At 35.0% G+C, this 20,256-nt stretch overlaps 1 pseudogene; it reads left to right on the forward strand.

The window, feature by feature from the left end:
• Positions 1-8,119: 8,119 nt before the first annotated feature.
• LOC148587633 (uncharacterized) lies at positions 8,120-16,454 on the forward strand (annotated as a pseudogene).
• Positions 16,455-20,256: the final 3,802 nt, after the last annotated feature.

Below are 20,256 nucleotides of genomic sequence, written 5' to 3' on the forward strand. Positions count from 1 at the left end.
AAAATTATTATACATCTCTTTGTGGTTAATTTGGTAATGTTTCAAAGAAGAGAATGCCACATAAAAAAACTAAAATAAATAAATAGAGAAAGTCAAGTTAGCATATATATATATATATATATGCTAACTTGACTTTCTCTATTTATTTATTTTAGTTTTTTTATGTATATATATATATATATATATATATATATTTTTTTTTTTTTTTTTTTTAAGGCCCAACTCACAGACCAAACTATTGCTTTAAAGCAAGCAATGTTTAAATTATTTCATAAAATTAAAATTTCGAAATTTAAATAAATAACCGTTTTCCCATTATCATGTTTTAATAGTTTCAAAATTTCAAATAGATAATTGTTTCTCCTATTATTGTGTTTTATTAGTTACAACTGCAATTTCAATTTCTCCTATTATCATGTTTTATCAGTTTACAAATACTATTTCAACGGTCACATTTTAAAATATTCTCAAACTGACATTTCAACTATTATAAACTAGTTCTCGGATTATATAAAATTAATATATAATTTTTTCCAGCAGTTTATATAGATTTTTTTTTTTCTTTCTTTTCCTTTGTTCTTCTCTTCTTTTCATACCGATATATGTTACAAAATTTCTTGTTTTGAGTAGTGTTCAAAATTTTGCAATTTGCACGCTACATTTCGGCAGAATTGAATCCTCGGACCCTTTTGCAAAACTTCTTATGCAAGTTGGAGGTAGTATTATAATCTAAGAGATACGAGTAACTATCACCTTTCCAAACTTCAACAATTTTTCATTTCATTTCCGTTTTCCTCCAACCTAGCTTGGAGGAATTTCCTTTAATCTAGCTTGGAGGAATTTTCTTCAACCTATTTTATAAAAGTGACATGTGTACTTTTATTAACTCCTTCCTGTTCTACTTTGTCCTTTCTGTTATTTATTTAAATTTCTAAATTTTATTTTCATGAAATAATTTCTCCAATAATAAAATTGTTGGAAAAAAATCAAAGTTGTGGGAATGAAGATATTAATAAAAGTAGAACATGAATAGAATAGTAATTTGTTGAAGTATGGACAATAAGGTGATTATTACTCTATCTCTTAGATAAATATTGCTTCTCAGAGTCCCACCTGTATAAGAAGTTTTGGAAAAAGAATCAACCAATTTTATCCTCATTAGAGGCGGGGAAGGGCAGATTTCGGCCTTTTCCCCTACCCAACCCGTACCTTGCGGGTTTGAAATATCCTACTTGCTACGCCGACATAGTGAACCCTATCCGCCCGAGTTCGAGTTTTGCTAGGAGGGTTGAACGGGGTGAATGCTGAGGGTTGGGCGGGTTGGGTTGGGTATTATGGGCAAGGCTTATTTTTCTTGGTTTTTTTTTTTCATTTGAGAGAGTGAGTGAGAGAGAGAACTGGTGAGAGAGAGAACCCGTGACAAAGAGAGAGCCGGCGACAGAGAGAGGCCGAGATGGAGAGAGAGAGAGAGAGAGAGAGAGAGAGAGAGAGAAAGATGGCGAAAGAGGGTGAGAGCAAGACAGAGACAAAGAGAGTGTGAGATGGAGACAAAGAGAGAGCAAGTCTGAGAGATAGAGCAGAGAGATAGAGAGCGAGACAACAGAGAGAGTGAGAGGCGAGAGTAAGATAGAGAGAAGAGAGGAAAAAAAAAAAGGATTGAGGGGGGAGGCGGCTAAAGAAAGAGAAGAAGATGGAAAACTAGGGTTTTTTTTTTGTTTGCTGATGCAGGGCAAGGTAGGTACCCACGCCCCAAAAAATTTTATACCTGAAACCCGCCCCGCCCCACATGTGTTGGAAGAAATCCAACCCCTATCGCAAAAAAAACCCAAATCCAAGCAGGGCGGGGTAGGGCGGATCATGGCAGGTTGGGCAGGTTTTTGCCCACCCCTAATCCTCATGATACAAATATTGCCCAAATGTAATGTGTAGATTGCAAAATTCTGAACACTACTTAGAACAAGAAATTTTGTAACAGACGTACAAAAAGAAGAGAGGAAGAAATTAAGGAAAAGAACAAAAAAAATATCTATATATAAACTGCTGGAACAAATTATATATTAATTTTATATAATTGCAAAACCAGTTTATAATAGTTGAAATAACAGTTAGAAACTTGTTTTAAAATGTGACAGTTTTTTTTTTTTTTTTTACATGTTCACCCAATTTCAATTTGCATCATTATACCCTTTAATTACAAAGGGATATCCTCCTTAGTTGTAGAGCATATGATTTAGTTTCTTATAAATAACCTAGCATTATGAAAATTGCTTTTCAATGCTCAATGCTTGAACAACTTGTATCTCTACTCAATTTGCCCACGGCAAATGCAATGTTTGAATGTGTGCAATGCATTACATACATTAGACTTCCAATAGCACTCGAATATTTTAGTTGTGATACACATCGATTTTTATTTATTCCAAGTTTTAAACTTGAGTTATAAAGAACATGAGAAATTTTGTCATAAAAATGACTGAATTTATTCAAAACTTTATCAATATAATGAGTTTGAGATATGACATGCATTTCCTATTCTATGGGATTTAATACCTAGTGTTTGATACATGACCTATATCTTTCATATCAAAATGTGATGACAAAAATTCTTTTGTATCTTTAATGCAGGAACTACTCTTACTAAAAATTAGCATGTCATCTAAGTATAAACTTATAACGACAACATCGCTATCAAATATTTAAAAATAAATGTATTTATCAGTTTCATTCAAACGAAAACCATTAGACATAATTGAAGATATTAATAATGAAATAGAAAAATGAATAAATAGCAGAATCAATATATTGATCATATTGGCAAGGTCTCATTCAAGTTCTTTGATGTATTAAAACCCATATATTGATTAAATACAGGTGGAAATGTCATTTCACATAAAATGTCTTGATGCATTGAACTGATATTGTCTAGATGCATTGAACCTCTATTTGAAAACAAGCCATTATCGGCTGATAGAATGTTCCGCAAAGACTTTAGTATAGTTTGAGGATCTGGATCCCCTCCATTTCATTTAATTAAAATAAGAGGACATTTCTGTCGAAAATAATGTGTTATAGTTTTTAAAATTATCAATAGATCATTTCAAATTTTTAAATTCAATAGTAATTTTAAAAGTTATGTCACATTTAGGAAGACTCTAATTCTCCTTATATCATTACTCTTAATTATAAGATGCCAAGAAAACTAAAAGTTTTTAAACTCGAGTTTTGATGAGGCAAGGAGAATGATGTCCGAAAAGCTAGAAAGGGATAATTGGGTCTTATAATTTTATATAAGTTTTATTAGTTAACTTATTTATATTTAGATTTATGTTTTATTTAATTTTTAAAGAGTAAAGTTATTATTTTGTAATTCAGTAATTAATGGGCTGGGCCCAAACTTTGTCAATTTACGTTTACGGTTTTTTGGTTGACTATATTCGATTTAAATATACTTTTGTACTCTAATAGACTACAAAAATTATGTGGGTTAGTAACGTGTTAACTATTTATTATTTTTTGGCACGTTACAAATTAGTAACGTGTCAAAGAGTGACACGTTACTAATTATTTTAGTAACGTGTGAAATTCCACCCGTTACAAATTAGTAACGTGTCAAAATGACACGTTACAAATTTGTAACGTGTTATTTTGGCACGTTACTAATTTGTAACGTGTCATTTTAGCACGTTACTAATTTTTTGTCAAATTAATTAATTCCATTAATATTATTTGGTTACATATTTGTTATTTTAAAAATATATATATGTATTTAGAAAAATACTAGTAACTCTGTATATAGTCTAGAATATTATTTCTAAAAATCACAATTGAATAGTTTAATTATCATTACAATATGATAAATATATCAAATGGAAAGCTTTATCTATATACTAGTGCAGTAATATGAATAATTTAATTTGTACTTGAGCAACAATTGGATCTCTTTGTAGCTACTTTAGTATATATTATTATAAAATATAACAAAATTATTATGAAAACTAAATAAATCATTTTAGTATATGCATGTTGTCAATTTATTTAAAAATTTGAAAGAAAAAAAACAAATCTTGAAACTAGCTAACACTCACTTTTTAATATCTCTCAAATTAAATATTGCATTAATATCTACTCAAACTACAAAAAAAGTTTGTAAGGTAACCCTCTTTGAACTAAAATGATAAAAATACCCATATAAAAAATGTAGGGAAAAATACATAAAATCAAAAAAGACATTATTTAAAAATTGGTAACCCATTTCAGCGAGTAATGGGTTAGCATAATTATATGACCATGGGCAGACTCACATATACCATTGGGGGGCCCCAAAAGTTTTAAAATTCTTCTTATAATATGTAAAAGACAAATTATATATTTCTATGTGATTATGTATTTATTTAAGTTCGTTCCCTCAAGTCGAAACAATATAGTTTTAATCTCTGTATATGACAATTTTATACATCCAGATGGAAGAAGTTTTTTCGACACAATTTTTTACAGAATAAAATCCTAGTCCAACAAGCGTTTTTCCGACACTATATATATATATATATATATATATATATATATATATATATATATATATATATATTTCGACACAATATACATTTTTTGACACTATATATATTTTTTTAAAAAAAAAAAATTCAAAATAAGAAATTTTAAGCAACTTAGTAACGTGGCACGTTACTAATTAGTAAGTTGCTTAAATTTTTTTTAGTTTGAGCCACTACACGACGACTTTAATTTCCCCCTAATTTCTCCTCTTTTTTCCCTCTTCTTTTTCTTCTTCCTTTTCTTTCCCTCCAGTCCAGCGCGCTAGCACCGTGTATCTCCTCCCAAACAGTGATTTTTTTTCTCTCTTCCTCCTCCGGCCGTTTGGTTCTCCTCCGGCGTTGCTGCACTTCTGCTTCTAGCTCCTCCCATGCGTGCTCCCTGCCTCCTCTCTCCCCCGCTCGTTTCCTCTCTTCTACGTTGGCCGGCGTTGTCTCCCTCCCGGCAGCCTCTGTCACTCTGGCGGCGTCGAACCCAGGTGACTCTCCGACACTCTCTCCCTCTCCAATACTATACTGCAGGTATATACTCAAATTTCTCAAATTTGATATAGGAGTGAAAAAAAAAAAAAAAAAAAAAAAAAAAACCATTTTAATTTCTCAAATTTGTTTAGCTTTTGTTTGATTTCCTGCAACCATTATTGTGTGAATGGCATATTATTTGTTAATTTTTAGGCTTTTGTTTGATTTATTGATATTATTGTTTGAATGGCATATTAGGAGTCTTGGGGGTTTTGGTTGATTTCTTGATATTATTGTTTGAATGGCATATTATTTATTAATTTTTAGGCTTGTGTTTGATTTCTTGATATTATTGTTTGAATGGCATATTAGGAGTCTTGGAGGTTTTGGTTGATTTCCTAATATTATTGTTTGAATGGCATATTAGGAGTCTTGGGGGTTTTGGTTGATTTCTTGATATTATTGTTTGAATGGCATATTAGGAGTCTTGGGGGTTTTGCTTGATTTCCTAATATTATTGTCTGAATGACATATTAGGAGTCTTGGGGGTTTTGCTTGATTTCTTGATATTATTGTTTGAATGGCATATTAGGAGTCTTGGGGGTTTTGCTTGATTTCCTAATATTATTGTTTGAATGAAATATTAGGAGTCTTGGGGGTTTTGCTTGATTTCCTAATATTATTGTCTGAATGGCATATTAGGAGTCTTGGGGGTTTTGCTTGATTTCTTGATATTATTGTTTGAATGGCATATTATTTGTTAATTTTTAGGCTTTTGTTTGATTTCTTGATATTATTGTTTGAATGGCATATTAGGAGTCTTGAAGGTTTTGGTTGATTTCCTGATATTATTGTTTGAATGGCATATTAGGAGTCTTGGGGGTTTTGGTTGATTTCTTGATATTATTGTTTGAATGGCATATTAGGAGTCTTGGGGGTTTTGCTTGATTTCCTAATATTATTGTCTGAATGGCATATTAGGAGTCTTGGAGGTTTTGCTTGATTTCTTGATATTATTGTTTGAATGGCATATTAGGAGTCTTGGGGGTTTTGCTTGATTTCCTAATATTATTGTTTGAATGGCATATTAGGAGTCTTGGGGGTTTTGGTTGATTTCTTGATATTATTGTTTGAATGGCATATTATTTGTTAATTTTTAGGCTTTTGTTTGATTTCTTGATATTATTGTTTGAATGGCATATTAGGAGTCTTGGGGGTTTTGCTTGATTTCTTGATATTATTGTTTGAATGGCATATTAGGAGTGGTGGGGGTTTTGGTTGATTTCTTGATATTATTGTTTGAATGGCATATTAGGAGTCTTGGGGGTTTTGCTTGATTTCCTAATATTATTGTTTGAATGGCATATTAGGAGTTAATTTTTAGGCTTTTGTTTGATTTCTTGATATTATTGTTTGAATGGCATATTAGAAGTCTTGGGGTTTTGCTTGATTACTTGATATTATTGTTTGAATGGCATATTAGGAGTCTTGAGGGTTTTGGTTGATTTCCTAATATTATTGTTTGAATGGCATAATAGGAGTCTTGGGGGTTTTGGTTGATTTCTTGATATTATTGTTTAAATGGCATATTAGGAGTCTTGGGGGTTTTGCTTGATTTCTTCATATTATTGTTTAAATGGCATATTAGGAGTTAATTTTTAGGCTTTTGTTTGATTTCTTGATATTATTGTTTGAATGGCATATTATTTGTTAATTTTTAGGCTTTTGAATGGTATATATATATATATATATATATTGTTTGATTTCCTGATATACGTATTTAATAGTGTATATATTGTATGTCATTTAAACATATATACCATTAAATACAATAAAATTTGATCTGGACCATAAATAGATCCTCCCCTCTTAACTAGATTTTATTTCGTGGTGGGTAGGCACAATGTATTTATGCTTTCTTTTTTTAGCATCATAATTGCTATTCGGCTGCATTCAGAACTTTATACCGATGGTGGTCCGGCCCATTCCATTTATAACCAGGAGTTGGAATTCTTGGAGTGGTTGAAAACCCATCTACTTCATCTAATTTTCATTATAAATTTCGGCTTTTATTACTTTTGGATGAAAAACTCACTGTTTTTGTTATTATTTTCCTTTGTCATTGGCATGCATATTTCGAGGTTTACTTCTGTTTGTCGCCATATATATATATATATATATATATATATATATTAGAATGACCAAAGCCGGTTTGTTGAAAACATATTATAGAAAATGCAGTTAAATGCCAATACAACCTCTATTTTTTAAATTAAACAAAGTTAAGACAAATATTATTAAATGGGAATCCTAGCATGTGATCCATTAAATTTTTTTATTCTCTTCCACCGACCGATGTTGGAAGAGAGTAGTGTATTTTCCTTGAATACTGTAAAAGTTACTTGAATGGTTGAGGCTAGTGTATCTTCATTCCACATTTTATTCATTTTTTTATTTTCAATTTAGTACTTTTGTTTAGGGTCCTCATAACAAATGTAGTTAAATTAATTAGTGGGCAATATTTTCGATATGGTTATTACAAAACTAACCTCGACTTACTTAATGTACGTAGTAACGCTATGGACAAGAGTTGGATGACGAAGTCTAGGGGTACGAAGGAATACAGAGACGGGTGTAACTCATTTGTAGACTTTGTAGTTAGGAATTGTAGAACTCCAGATGGACTTATTGCATGCCCTTGTAAGATGTGTCGAAACAACAGGAAACACTCGCCAGGGTTGGTTTACGAGCACTTGACAAGGAGGAAAGGAATGTGGCCACAATACCAACAATGACTTTTTCACGGCGAGAGGCCTATAAGAGCTCCAGTTGAAGACGCTCATTTGAACTGTCCAACCGTACATACGGGTGAAAGCGAAGAACAAGGTGAAAATATGCACAGCCTGTTGCGTGATTTATTTGGCATGCACGAAGTCAGGGAAGACAATTGTGAGGGTCAGGTCGAGGTGGAAGGTGAGGAAGAACACATTGTGCATGATGAAGCCGATGAATGTGACGTACGAAAGTACGAGTACTTACTTAAACACGCGGACCAGCCACTTCATAAGAAGACCAAACACAGTAAACTGAGTACTACTGTACATTTGTATAACTTGAAGTGTGTGGGTGGAGTTAATAATACGATATTCTCAGCTTTCCTAGATTTCATCAATCAGTTGCTTCCTGTAGATGATGAGGGTTTGCCCGGTAATACATATGAGGCGAAAAGGTTTCTAAGGGATATGGGACTCGGGTATGAGAAGATACCGGCTTGTCGTAATAACTGTATGTTGTTCTGGAAGGGCAATAAGGATTTAGAATTATGTGTTAAATGTGGAGAATCTAAATGGAAGGATGAAATCTATTTAGATGAGGATGGGCAGCCCATAACGTCGAGTAAGCAACATCCAATGAAAGTGTTGCGGTGGTTTCCAATCATACCACAGCTACAAAGGTTGTTTATGTCGCAGCATACCGCGCTCCATATGAGATGGCATGCAGACGGCCGCACAAAAGATGGTGTGTTGAGACATCCGGCCGACGGTGAAGTGTGGAAGTCGTTTGATAATTTATATCCAGATTTTTCAGCGGACAGCAGGAATGTAAGACTTGGCCTCACCTCAGATGGGTTTAATCCTTTTGGAAACTTGAGCACATCCCACAGTACTTGGCCTGTAATGCTAGTACCATACAACTTGCCTCCTTGGATGTGCATGAAACAAACTTCTTTTATATTATCTTTGATTATTCCAGGTCCAAGTTCACCTGGAATGGATATAGATGTTTACCTACAACCTTTAATTGAAGAATTACATGAACTATGGAATGTAGGGGTACAAACATTTGATGTCTCCCTGAAAAAAGAATTTTATGCTCAGAGCACAGTTGATGTGGACAATTAATGACTTTCCCGCATACGGAAACTTGTCCGAGTGGCCCACCGGGGGTGGAAAGGCATGCCCTTCCTGTATGCATGCAACAAAGTCTAGACGGTTAAAACACGGGGAAAAATTTTGCTTTATGGGGCATAGGCGATACTTGCCCATGGATCATCCGTGGAGGCGAAACAAAAGAACTTTTGACGGTAGCCAAGAACTAAAATGTGCCCCCGATGTGCCAGGTGGAGATGAAATCCTAAAACAGTTAGAAGGGATGGTATTTGGGGATGAGAGCGCCAGTAAGTCAAAGCCCATTGATAAATCAAATAGGAAGAGGACTCATGATGATAATGTTGTGTGGAAGAAGAAAAGTATTTTTTTTAGGTTGCCGTACTAGAAAGATAATTTATTACGACACAATCTTGATGTTATGCACATAGAAAAAAATGTGATGGACAACATAATAGGCACACTATTGGGTATCAAAGGGAAAACAAAGGACAACCTTAAAGCACGTAAAGACTTGCAAGAAATGGGTTTGAGACCTACACTTCATCCGTTCACGACAGATGGGATAATCTATATGCCCCCAGCTTGCCACACGATGTCCAATGAAGATAAAACTAGTTTCTTGAAAGTTCTTTGAAATGTTAAGGTGCCCGACGGATATGCCTCGAACATTTCCAGGTGTGTACATCTTAAAGACCAATCGATTTCGGGAATGAAGAGCCATGACAATCACGTACTGATGCAACAACTTCTCCCTATTGCATTGCGTGCCACATCACTGCCAGATAAAGTGGTTAGACCTCTCGTTGAAATGTTTGCAATCTTCAGAGGCATTTGTTCGACGGCATTGACTGCAGAGGATATGAACCGTATTGAGAGTGATGTCTATATCACTTTGTGCAAGATGGAGCAGGTATTTCCACCTGGGTTTTTCACGAGCATGGTTCATCTTGTCGTGCATCTTGTCCGTGAATGCCGCCTCGGTGGACCTGTACAATATAGGTGGATGTATCCGGGAGAGAGGTAAAGTTAATTCGACGCAAGACTTACATTTTTCCGCTCTTCATTTATTTAAAAACAACTAAATCCAATGATTGACTGCTTTGATATATAGGAGTCTTGGGGGTTTCAAATCTAATGTGCGAAATAAAGCGGCTCCTGAGGGCTGCATTGCGGAGGGGTATATTGCAACTGAGTTGATGACGTTTTGCTCTCATTATTTAGATAACGTACCGACATTTCACAATAGGCCGCAAAGAAACCCGGATGGGTCTAAAGGGGTGGGCACACGAGTCGACCTTGACAAACGCACATTGACTCAAATCCACCGTTATATTATGTTTAACTCGGACGAGTTTCTCCAATTACAGATGTAAGTCGGTTTATAGCATAGAATGTTCATTTATCTTACACCCTTAGTTGTATCTTATGATTTTCATATTACATTTGAAATTGTATGATGCACATGAATACACTTAGAGAACCCAGAATTAGGGGGCGACTGACAGATGATCAGTTGGAAACCCAACATGTTGAGCAATTTTGCCATTGATACCGTGACTATGTAAGAGTAATGTCATGTGTGCCTATTAAATTTCTTGTATTTTGCTATTCCCTCATCACACTAACTGTGCGACTTTCATTATATTATACTCGCAGGTCGATCGTTTGGGAGATCAACGTAGGAATGAAATGGGTCAGAAACTAGTAATTCATTGTAGAGGGCTGATGATCTCAGCAGTCCAGTATAATAGATATGTTGTGAACGGCAAGTTGTTTCGTACGGTTGCACATGATGTGGGAAAGAGGTCAGAACAGTGGGGTGTGCGTGCCGACTATTGATGGCAAAATATACTTTAGGAAGCTAACCCAAATACTTGAGGTGGAGTATTACGATAGGACGAAGTATGTTCTGTTTAAGTGTGATTGGGCGAACAACACATTGGATAGGGGATACAAGGTGGACAAGTATGGCTTAACGTTTGTGAACTTTAAAAACCTTGTCCATACGAGAGAGTTGATTACTGATGAACCGTATGTGCTGACATCTCAAGTGGAACAAGTTTTTTACGTCGAAGATGAAAGGAACCCAGATTGGGCTTGTGCTGTAAGGACAAAACCTAGAAACGTATACGACATTGGTCAGGGCCAAGGGCCTCATGATGATCATGTCAACTACCACAAGAATGAGCCATTATTATTGAACAGAGATCTTGTTGATCCGCAAAATGATGTCGAATACGTTCGACAAGATTTAGCACCGATCGAAGCGTATGTTATCATATTATATTTCAATATTGTGTACATGTTTGGTTTTGTTATCTATTTATACATTGATTGTCATTCATTGGTTTGATAACATATATTTAAACATTGATTGTATATCTGATACATTGTATAGATTACTAATCCCGTGCTCATTTATTTCGCAGGGTACTATGAGTAATCGAGGGAGGACAAAAAGAAGACGAGGGACACCGTCTTCTGCGCGACAGACTACAGGTGGACATGGGTCGAGACTATTTGACTCTAATGACAGTGAGGCGCGGGACATTGCTATGCTACTGAGTCAGCAGCCAGGGTATTGACCGATGCTTTCAGAGCATGTAGACGAGCAACCCCTTGCGACACATAATTGTATCTTCAATGTTGAAGATATTCCAGGCTCCTCGAGTCAAATAGACCCAGATTTGCTTGACCCATCCCGTCGGACAGGCCTTACCCAGTTCGGGCAATCTCCAAATTTGCAATCCCCGCCGCGAATTTGACTCAGATTGGTCGCTTGCTGCACGACTTTTTTGATCGCCCGCCAAATAGCAGAGCACGCATGGATGATAGTGATACGCAGGCTGATGAGGACATTGAGGATGAGACAGATGACTTATTGGAGGGCCAGCCTGCTGGACCTGCTGGGCAAGTGTTGGGTGTCAGCGAGGTTCGCACGATAGGTATGTATGGTAGTCAATGTTGAAATAAGTATGTATTTGTTTATATGTTTTATTCTATATATAAGCATTCACTTCCGATTAATGTCAGTATTTTTTTTATTTTTGTATGTTAAACATCAATGCAGATTCACGAAATAATATTGAAGTGTTGCATATAAATACGTCGCACAAGGTATGGGACATCCCCCTCGGGAAAAGGATTGTGATGGAGTATAATGGATCGTGGCAGCCAGTAGGACTAAGCGGGTCAAAATTTAGACGGGTGATGGGCAAGACTGTCAAGGGCGGGGCTTTCCTTAGGATATCTGACGACTGGGTGAAGGTACCTAACAACACAAAGGAGGACTTGTGGAGCTCATTGATGGTATGTGAAACGTCACGAAATTCTCAATTTACAATCAACTGTACATAGCAGCTATTTTACTTATTGTGTGAACCGATTAGTTGATGGGGAAAGTATAATGTACGTGTCATAATTTCTCAATTTCAAATTTATGCAGACGCAGTTTTATATCCCGCCTGGCTTGGACATTGCGGCGATCAAGAAGGACGCATTCCGTGACATGGGCGACAAGTTGAGGCGTTGGAGACATGACTTTAGAGCGAAACTCCGTATTCAACAAGGTGAGACGCCTGCGATAGTGAAGCAAAGGATGTCCCAGCTCCTTAAAGAGTACAACACAGATGACGTGGTTATATTATTGGAGCAATGGTGTGATCCAGCATATCAAGTAGGTCACTAAGTTAATTTTAATTGTGTAGTTTCAGTAATAGTTTAATATTATGAAGATGTGTCACAAATTAATAACGTATATGTGTTGTGTACGCGTAGGACTTTGTTCAGCACATGAAAGAGATACGAGCCAAGAATAACACACCACATTGCACCGGCTCGAACAGTTTGGCAAGGTTATGCAATGAAGAGGTATGTCTATCATTTACCATTTATATACATATATATGTCATCATTAATTTAATATACATACTAATATGGATCGTGTTATGGGTTTTTAATTGCAGCTAATTAATACGGGCAAGACTCTTACACGAGCTAGGGCTTACATCAAGACCCACCGAAAGACAAACGGTACCTACCCAAATCGGGTGGTCGAGGAGAGAGTTGTATGTTGTTTACACCCTTCATCTTTTTATTTGTATTTGCGTATAGAAATTTTATTTAGGATTAACACATAAATAACAATGATTGGATGTAATGTAACATACAGTTGTTGATGGAGGAGCTAGTGGAAAACGATCCTACAGAATTGGTAGACGACACTCCTCATGGGACTATTCGGTGGGCACCGAACGACGTATACGCCCAAGTGCACAACTCTAAGCCAGAATATGCAGGTCGTGTTCGGGGGGTTAGTAAGAATATTCTTCCTGCGCACGGCAACATCTACTCTTACTATAAACCATCCTCAGAGAACCCAAGAAGCCCCAATGTCCCGCAAATGATTGAAAGAGCACTCGGAGCTGAACGGGAGCAGCACAGGATAGATATGGCTGCACAGTTGGCCCAACAGAGGGCTGAGATTACTGTGGAGTTTACCGCACAGATGGCGGCGTATGAGGCCCGACTTCGTGTGCTTGAGGGCTCGAGACATGTCTCTGAGCCGGAGGTGACCAATGTTAGATCTCCGCAGGACTTAGAGTCCCCAGTCCGTCCGATTGTGAGGTCCTCAGTAGCTAGCGGACCAGGTAAAACTATATTAGTTTTTGTTTCTCTTAAAGTAATACGAGTAACTTCTTAAATGACTATCAGTTTAATAGTTAATAAATTTGTTTGGTAATTACACTTTGTTTGTATGTTTTTGGAACACATGCATGTGTATAACACATTTATACTTTAATATGTGTAGATGACGTAAGGCTAGAAGCTAAGGATGACAATCAAAACGAATACCCACAACGGACCCCGAGTGGACAAAAGTCTCACTTATCAAGACATTGTACCATTGGTTCAGCAAGCCCGTATGTATACATATGACTTATTTCAGACAAGTTATTATCGAATATTTATAAATAGTGTATATACTTAACTCAAAATACTTGAAAATTAGGAATACAAATTAATATGTGTTGTGGTTGTGGAAATGCTGGATACGCGTAGATCCTATATATGCTTTGTAATTTTAGATCATTTTCACTGTTTGAATGGATTATCATTGAAACTATAGTGTTGTACCCTGAGGTGTGTGTTGGCAGTGTAGCGATAGCGTTGAAGTTATTTATCGTCTGTTCATTCACTTCACTAAACCTAAATAGTGTTAAATATGACGTTTGTATAGTTTGACGAAGTTAATCGCTTAGGACTTGATGATTCCTGATTGATTGTTCGAGTGTTTGTTTGCTGACTAATTGTTGTGTAATCATTTGCAGTGAGTGCGGAGAAGTTGACCCGTTATGATGGTGTTCACCAGATTTTTTGTTGGGGTGTTTGTACGTAATGTACTCGAGAATCACTTAAGTTGTATGTTTAAAGTTTTGTTAATGTATATGTATATAGTTATAATTATTTGTGGACAATGACGTATATATATCAATTTTTGTGGACATGAAATGGATATATGTTGTGGACAATGTTGGGATATATGTTGTGGACAATGATGTTATGATGGTGTTTACCAAATTTTTTGTTGGGGTGTTTGTACGTAATGTACTCGAGAATTACTTAAGTTGTATGTGTAAGGTTTTGTTAATATATACGTATATAGTTATAATTATTTGTGGACAATGACGTATATATATCAATTTTTGTGGACATGAAATGGGTATATGTTATGGACAATGTGATATGACTTGAGAAATGGATGTATGTTGATAGAAACTGATAATGTATATTAACAATCAGGTGTACAAATAAACAAATTTTAGAGAAAATAATTTTAAAAAAAAAATTAAAAAAAAAAATTTATGCAATACTTAGTAACGTGTCAAAAACTGACACGTTACTAAGTAGTAAGGTGTCAGTTTTGACACGTTACTAAGTATTAGTAACGTGTCAGTTTATGGCACATTACTAAACTGGATTTAGCAATAATCAAATTCGTAACACGCCAGACACGTTACTATATATACGTTACTAAATTTTAGTAACATGTTAACCCTAGTGACACGTTACTAAACTACTGTTACTAACCCACATAATTAAATAAATTTTGTTCTTTTGAAATATTAATGAATAAATAAATTTTGTTCTTTTGAAATATTAATGAATAAATAAATTTTGTTCTTTTGAAATATTACTCCCCTTCCTTCTTCTTTTTTCTTTGTTTTTTTGGGTGAGACTCCACCTGAGCTTTTGCCTTCTTTTGCAGGTGGCCCGTCCCCTAGTCCGTTCAAAATTCTGCCTCGACAAACTTAGAATATTCTAGAAACAAATTTCTTGTGTTTTAATCTTCTCATATTTAGTGAATAAATAATGAGTGATTGCTTTTAGTTGTAAAGATTAGCTTTTGCTCGGAGATCAACCCAATATTTGAAAAAAAAAAAAAAAAAAAAAAAAAAAATTGATATCCTTTTAATTCCTAACTCTGGGTCAACTTATGCAAGTTGGCAGATCAAAAGGCACATTTATGTTATTTAGTTTGGTAGTATTTCTGGGGTTTTTTCTTCTCCGTTTTGGCATGCATCAATCACAACCAACTAGAGACCAAAGAGTTTAAAATATTAAAATTTAAAAAATAAAACACCGTCACTTTATCCTGCTAATTAAAATAATATTGGGGCGATTTGGGTTGCTATAACATGTTATTTTCTAGTGGAAATATCAATATGATCAAATTGTAATTATTCGTTCATCTCTTAACTAAATAAGCATAAATTGTACATATTAACAAAAAATTGAAACTCGTAGGTATATATCTAAGGTTCACTTACTTTTGTTTGTCTTTTGCTCATGATTCTCAATATTGTCATCAATTATGTTATCTTAACACATGTAAATATGAGACTAGACGTCTTTAAGGGGTAGCTCAATCGACTATGGACCACGCTTAATGAAGCGGAGATTACTAATTCAAATTCACCCTCCTGTTTTCTTTGTGTGGACATGTCAAAATATATATATATATATGAGACTAGATAATTATGATTAGATCACCGATTATTTATTTATGTCCATGTTCGAATGTGCATTATTCTTCAACTAATTAAGTACCCTATTATTTATTTATGACATATAAAAACTTATCCATCACGTCGGATTGTCGGAGAGACCCAGTAATACAATCACAAATGGCATCTCAATGACAATCTCAGGAAAAAAAAAAAACAGAAAACCTGGAGGACACATGACTATAAATAGCACCCTGGTAGGCAAGTATGTTCTCACATCTCCACAACACAAAACCTCCTTCCTCTTCTTCTTCTTCCTTTTGATCATCTTCCTAGTACGCCTAGATATCATCATGGGTGTTTTCACATATGAGAATGAGGTCACCTCCCCCCTCCCTCCATCGAAGTTGTTCAAGGCCTTCGTCCTTTATGCCGACAACCTTGTCCCCAAGATTTACAAGCACGGCATAAATTACCTGAACGTGGAAATCCTTGAAGGCCATGGAGGGCCTGGAACCATCAAAAAGTTTACGTTTCATGAAGGCTAGTATATATATACTATAAACTAATTATTCTAATTCCTAAAACCAAAGTTTCTTTAATTAGCATTATATATATAGAAGTGCTTATATATATATTAACGAGCTAGTGTTGTGTATTTTTTTGCAGGCGGCCACTTGAAATTCTTGAAGCACAAGGTTGATGTGCTAGACAAGGAACACTTCACATACAATTACAGCGTGGTTGAATTAAGGTGGTCCTTTGTCGGAGACACTCGAGAAAGTCTCATACGAGACCAAGTTGGTGGCTTCCCCAGACGGAGGAACCATCTTCAAGAGCACCGGCAAGTATTATTTTATCAGGTTTATATATATAATATAAATATATATTATATATTTCTGACGTTCTGGTTTTACCACGTCAGAAATTTCTGACGTGCTAAAACCATCACATTAGAATTTCTTTCCTCTTTTTTTTATTATTATTTTTTTTTATGTGAGGTTTATTATATATATAAACCTGATTAAAAAAAAATTAAGAAATACTGACGTGCTAAAACCAACACATCAAAAATGGACCATATATATATATATATATATATATATATATATATATATATTTCTGATGTGCTAATTTGGCACGTTAGATAAAAAAATAGCAGGACATTCAACTTTAATTTTTCCTCTTCTTTCCCTCTTTTATTATTTATTCTTTTCCCCAGATCTATTTTTTCTTATTTAATTCTAGATTTTCTTTCCCTCTCTCAATCTCCCTCTTCTCTCTGCACGCATGCTCCCTCTTCTCTCTCAATCACTCTGAATCTCCCTCTTCTCTCTGAACCACCCTCTTCTCTCTCAATCTCTCTGCACGGCAGCAAAGTTAGAAGAAAAGCATATCAAAAACAAAAGGAGAAGAGAAGATCGAAAAAAAAAAAAAAAAAAAAAAAAAAAAAAAAAAAAGAAGATCGAAGATGAGAAGAAGATCGAAGAAGAGAGATTTTTTATTTGAAAAAGCTCTGATTTGGTTTATTTTCATTTGATTTGAGAGATTTTTTATTTTTTATTTGAAGATCGAAGAAGCTTAAGGTTTTTTTTTTTTATTTGAGTTTTTTATTTTTTGGGTTTGGGTTTTTGAAGAGAGAGAGAGAGAGAGAGTGAGTGAAAATGGAGGAAAGAAGAGATCAGGGAGAGAGCTGGGGGAGAAACGGTTGTATTCCAAAATTTAAAATATATATATATATATAATTGAAAAATAATTTAAATTAATAAATTTTTTAATTGAAAAAAAAAAATTCAGAAAATTTTTTTTAAAAAAAAAAAAGAAAAATTATTATTTTTTAATAATTTTAAATTACTGACATGTCAATTTTGACTTGTCAGAAAGTGACATGTCAGAAAATTCTGACGTGTTATATCTAACAAGTCAGAAAATTCTAACATGTTAAATTTAACACGTCAGAAATTTTTCGTTTCTGACACCCATAATTTTAACACCTGAAACACATCAAAAATGCCCCGTCATGAGGATTTTCTGACGTGTCAGACCACCTAACACGTCATAAAACTTATGTCAGCAAAAAATTGATTTTTTGTAGTGTATCTTTAAACAAAATAACTCCGATTAAATAAACTATGATTTATGGAGACCTTCTAAGGTGTAGCTTTTACGTTTAGTGTGCAACACGTGGCAACCACAGATTGCTCATGAGCAAAAAAAAAAGAGAGAGAGAAGAAATCCTTCAAACAGCACATATTGGCTAAGATTAGTGTCACAACACATGAGACTAATGTCTTTAAACTAAACAAATCCGACATGGGACTAAAACCTTTAAACTAAACAAATCCCACATGGAACTAATGGAGTTGGCAAATTCATGATCTAACATAGGGACTAATGTCTTTAACAAAATAACTCCACATAGGACTACATAGTTCTATCATACTACACATTGGTTACTATATTAACATATCATAAAACCACAACAAAAAACTAAAGCACGATCCACCAGCTTCACCATGACGGCCAACCTCAGGATAGCATCACATGACCTAATTTGCAGACATGGTGACCATTGGGAATGTATCCAAAGAATAACATGAATAGTGCACGCATCATTACGATCTATGAACACACAATGATTGTATGGTAATTATTCTTCATTACATTCATCTTTATGTCCGCAATCTCGATTTGTTTACGATACTGGGATATCTCATTCAGCAATTGTTCCTTCATATGCCGAGCATCACTCTCCATTTCTGCCTTCAGCTGCACAATTGTTTTCTCATTTTCTGCTCTTACCTTCCCAACTTCAACTTCAACTTCAACCAATGTTTTATATCGTTTCGCTTGAGCCTCAAAATATTCATGCCTTTGATGCAAACGGTGTATCACCTTCTTACCAAAGAAACACATTTTAGGATCAAGTCATTCAAAGAAACCACAGTCTTGGTTAATCTACAAAACACATTACAACTAACAATTACCAACCGAAATTAATTAAATAAACTAAACAAAAGCAATAAACAATGACGGTTCATATACTGATTACATAAAATATCAAGTACTTGTCTTCCAGTTTTCGCAACTCACAAACCTCCTTCCAAAGTTTTTCTCAGTGTTGGTAGTTTTGACAATATTCGGCCCCTTGCAGAAGCAAATGCGCTGCACCGCAGATGAAGAACTGCTATGAGTTAAACCAAAAAAGCTTGTATCTTCATTTGAGGTATTCATTCTACATGATATAGTAATACATAATTAGTCCGCTTGCACATTTGTTTTATTGTTGATCACATTTCAAAGCAACCAAACTCCCATCATATAATTGAACTCAAGGGGTAAGAATGCATGCATGTGACCAAGGTATTCTGAAACCTACGCTATTCTTTTTTGGCAAAATAATTAGAGAAGGAGATGAGTGGAGGAAGCATATTTCAGGCTGAGCTTCGAGCTTATGCTGATGAGCTTTGTCTGCTCCTCTCCTTCTTTAATTAGTTACATAGCATTTTATTAACTACTACCTCAGACCATAGAAAATAACAACAGCCAACCAAACTACAAGTACTTACAACTGTTCACTACACAGTTAACTCATCAATTAATCGTTACAGCATGAAAAATGTAATGTTTATTGGAGGCTAAACCCTAATAAAGAAAAAGAAACAAGAGGCAAATAATATTCCCTTAAACAACAGGAACCCTAAACAATATTTTCACAAAACCCCAAATTTTACACAAAACCCTAAAACAGTAGATGATCTCATATTATGAAATTGGGGCATACCTCCTAAGAAAGCCAACTATTGTCGTCTGTGTGTCGAAGACGGGAAATGGCGAAGAAATCTCCATGAGTTCGCTGCTGTCACTGGGTTAGGAGCACGAGAGTTCTGGAACTCTCTTCACGTTGTCGTGCTTCAGGTGTGTGGTGTGTGGGTTTGTTGGAGTTAAAAAGATGAGGAGCAACACGTGTGTGGGTGGGGTTCAAAAGGGGGAGGATAATCACGTAAAGCCATTAGGTTAGATTGATGGCAAAATTGGAAGATAATGGGTTAATATGTCACATGAGAAGCACGTGGGGCAAGTTCCATCCATTTCGACGGAAAAATTTAACAGAGGGTTTAAATTGAAAATTTTTGAAACTTTAGGAGGGTACATTGCCAATTTTTAAACTTTGGGTTTCATATTAAAAAACCCCTGAAACTTTAGGGGGTAAACTGCATTTTCCCCTAAGATTTTAGTGAAGTCACTGTTCACGTTAATATTCATGATCTGTTCATGCCTACAATAAATCATGGCCGTTTAAGATTTGTTCTGACTTGCTTTAGTTTTTAAGCGACTGTTAAGTTTTGT

This window comes from Corylus avellana, chromosome 2 (assembly GCF_965113065.1).
Source record: "Corylus avellana chromosome 2, dhCorAvel1.hap1.2, whole genome shotgun sequence".
Taxonomy (NCBI): domain Eukaryota; kingdom Viridiplantae; phylum Streptophyta; class Magnoliopsida; order Fagales; family Betulaceae; genus Corylus; species Corylus avellana.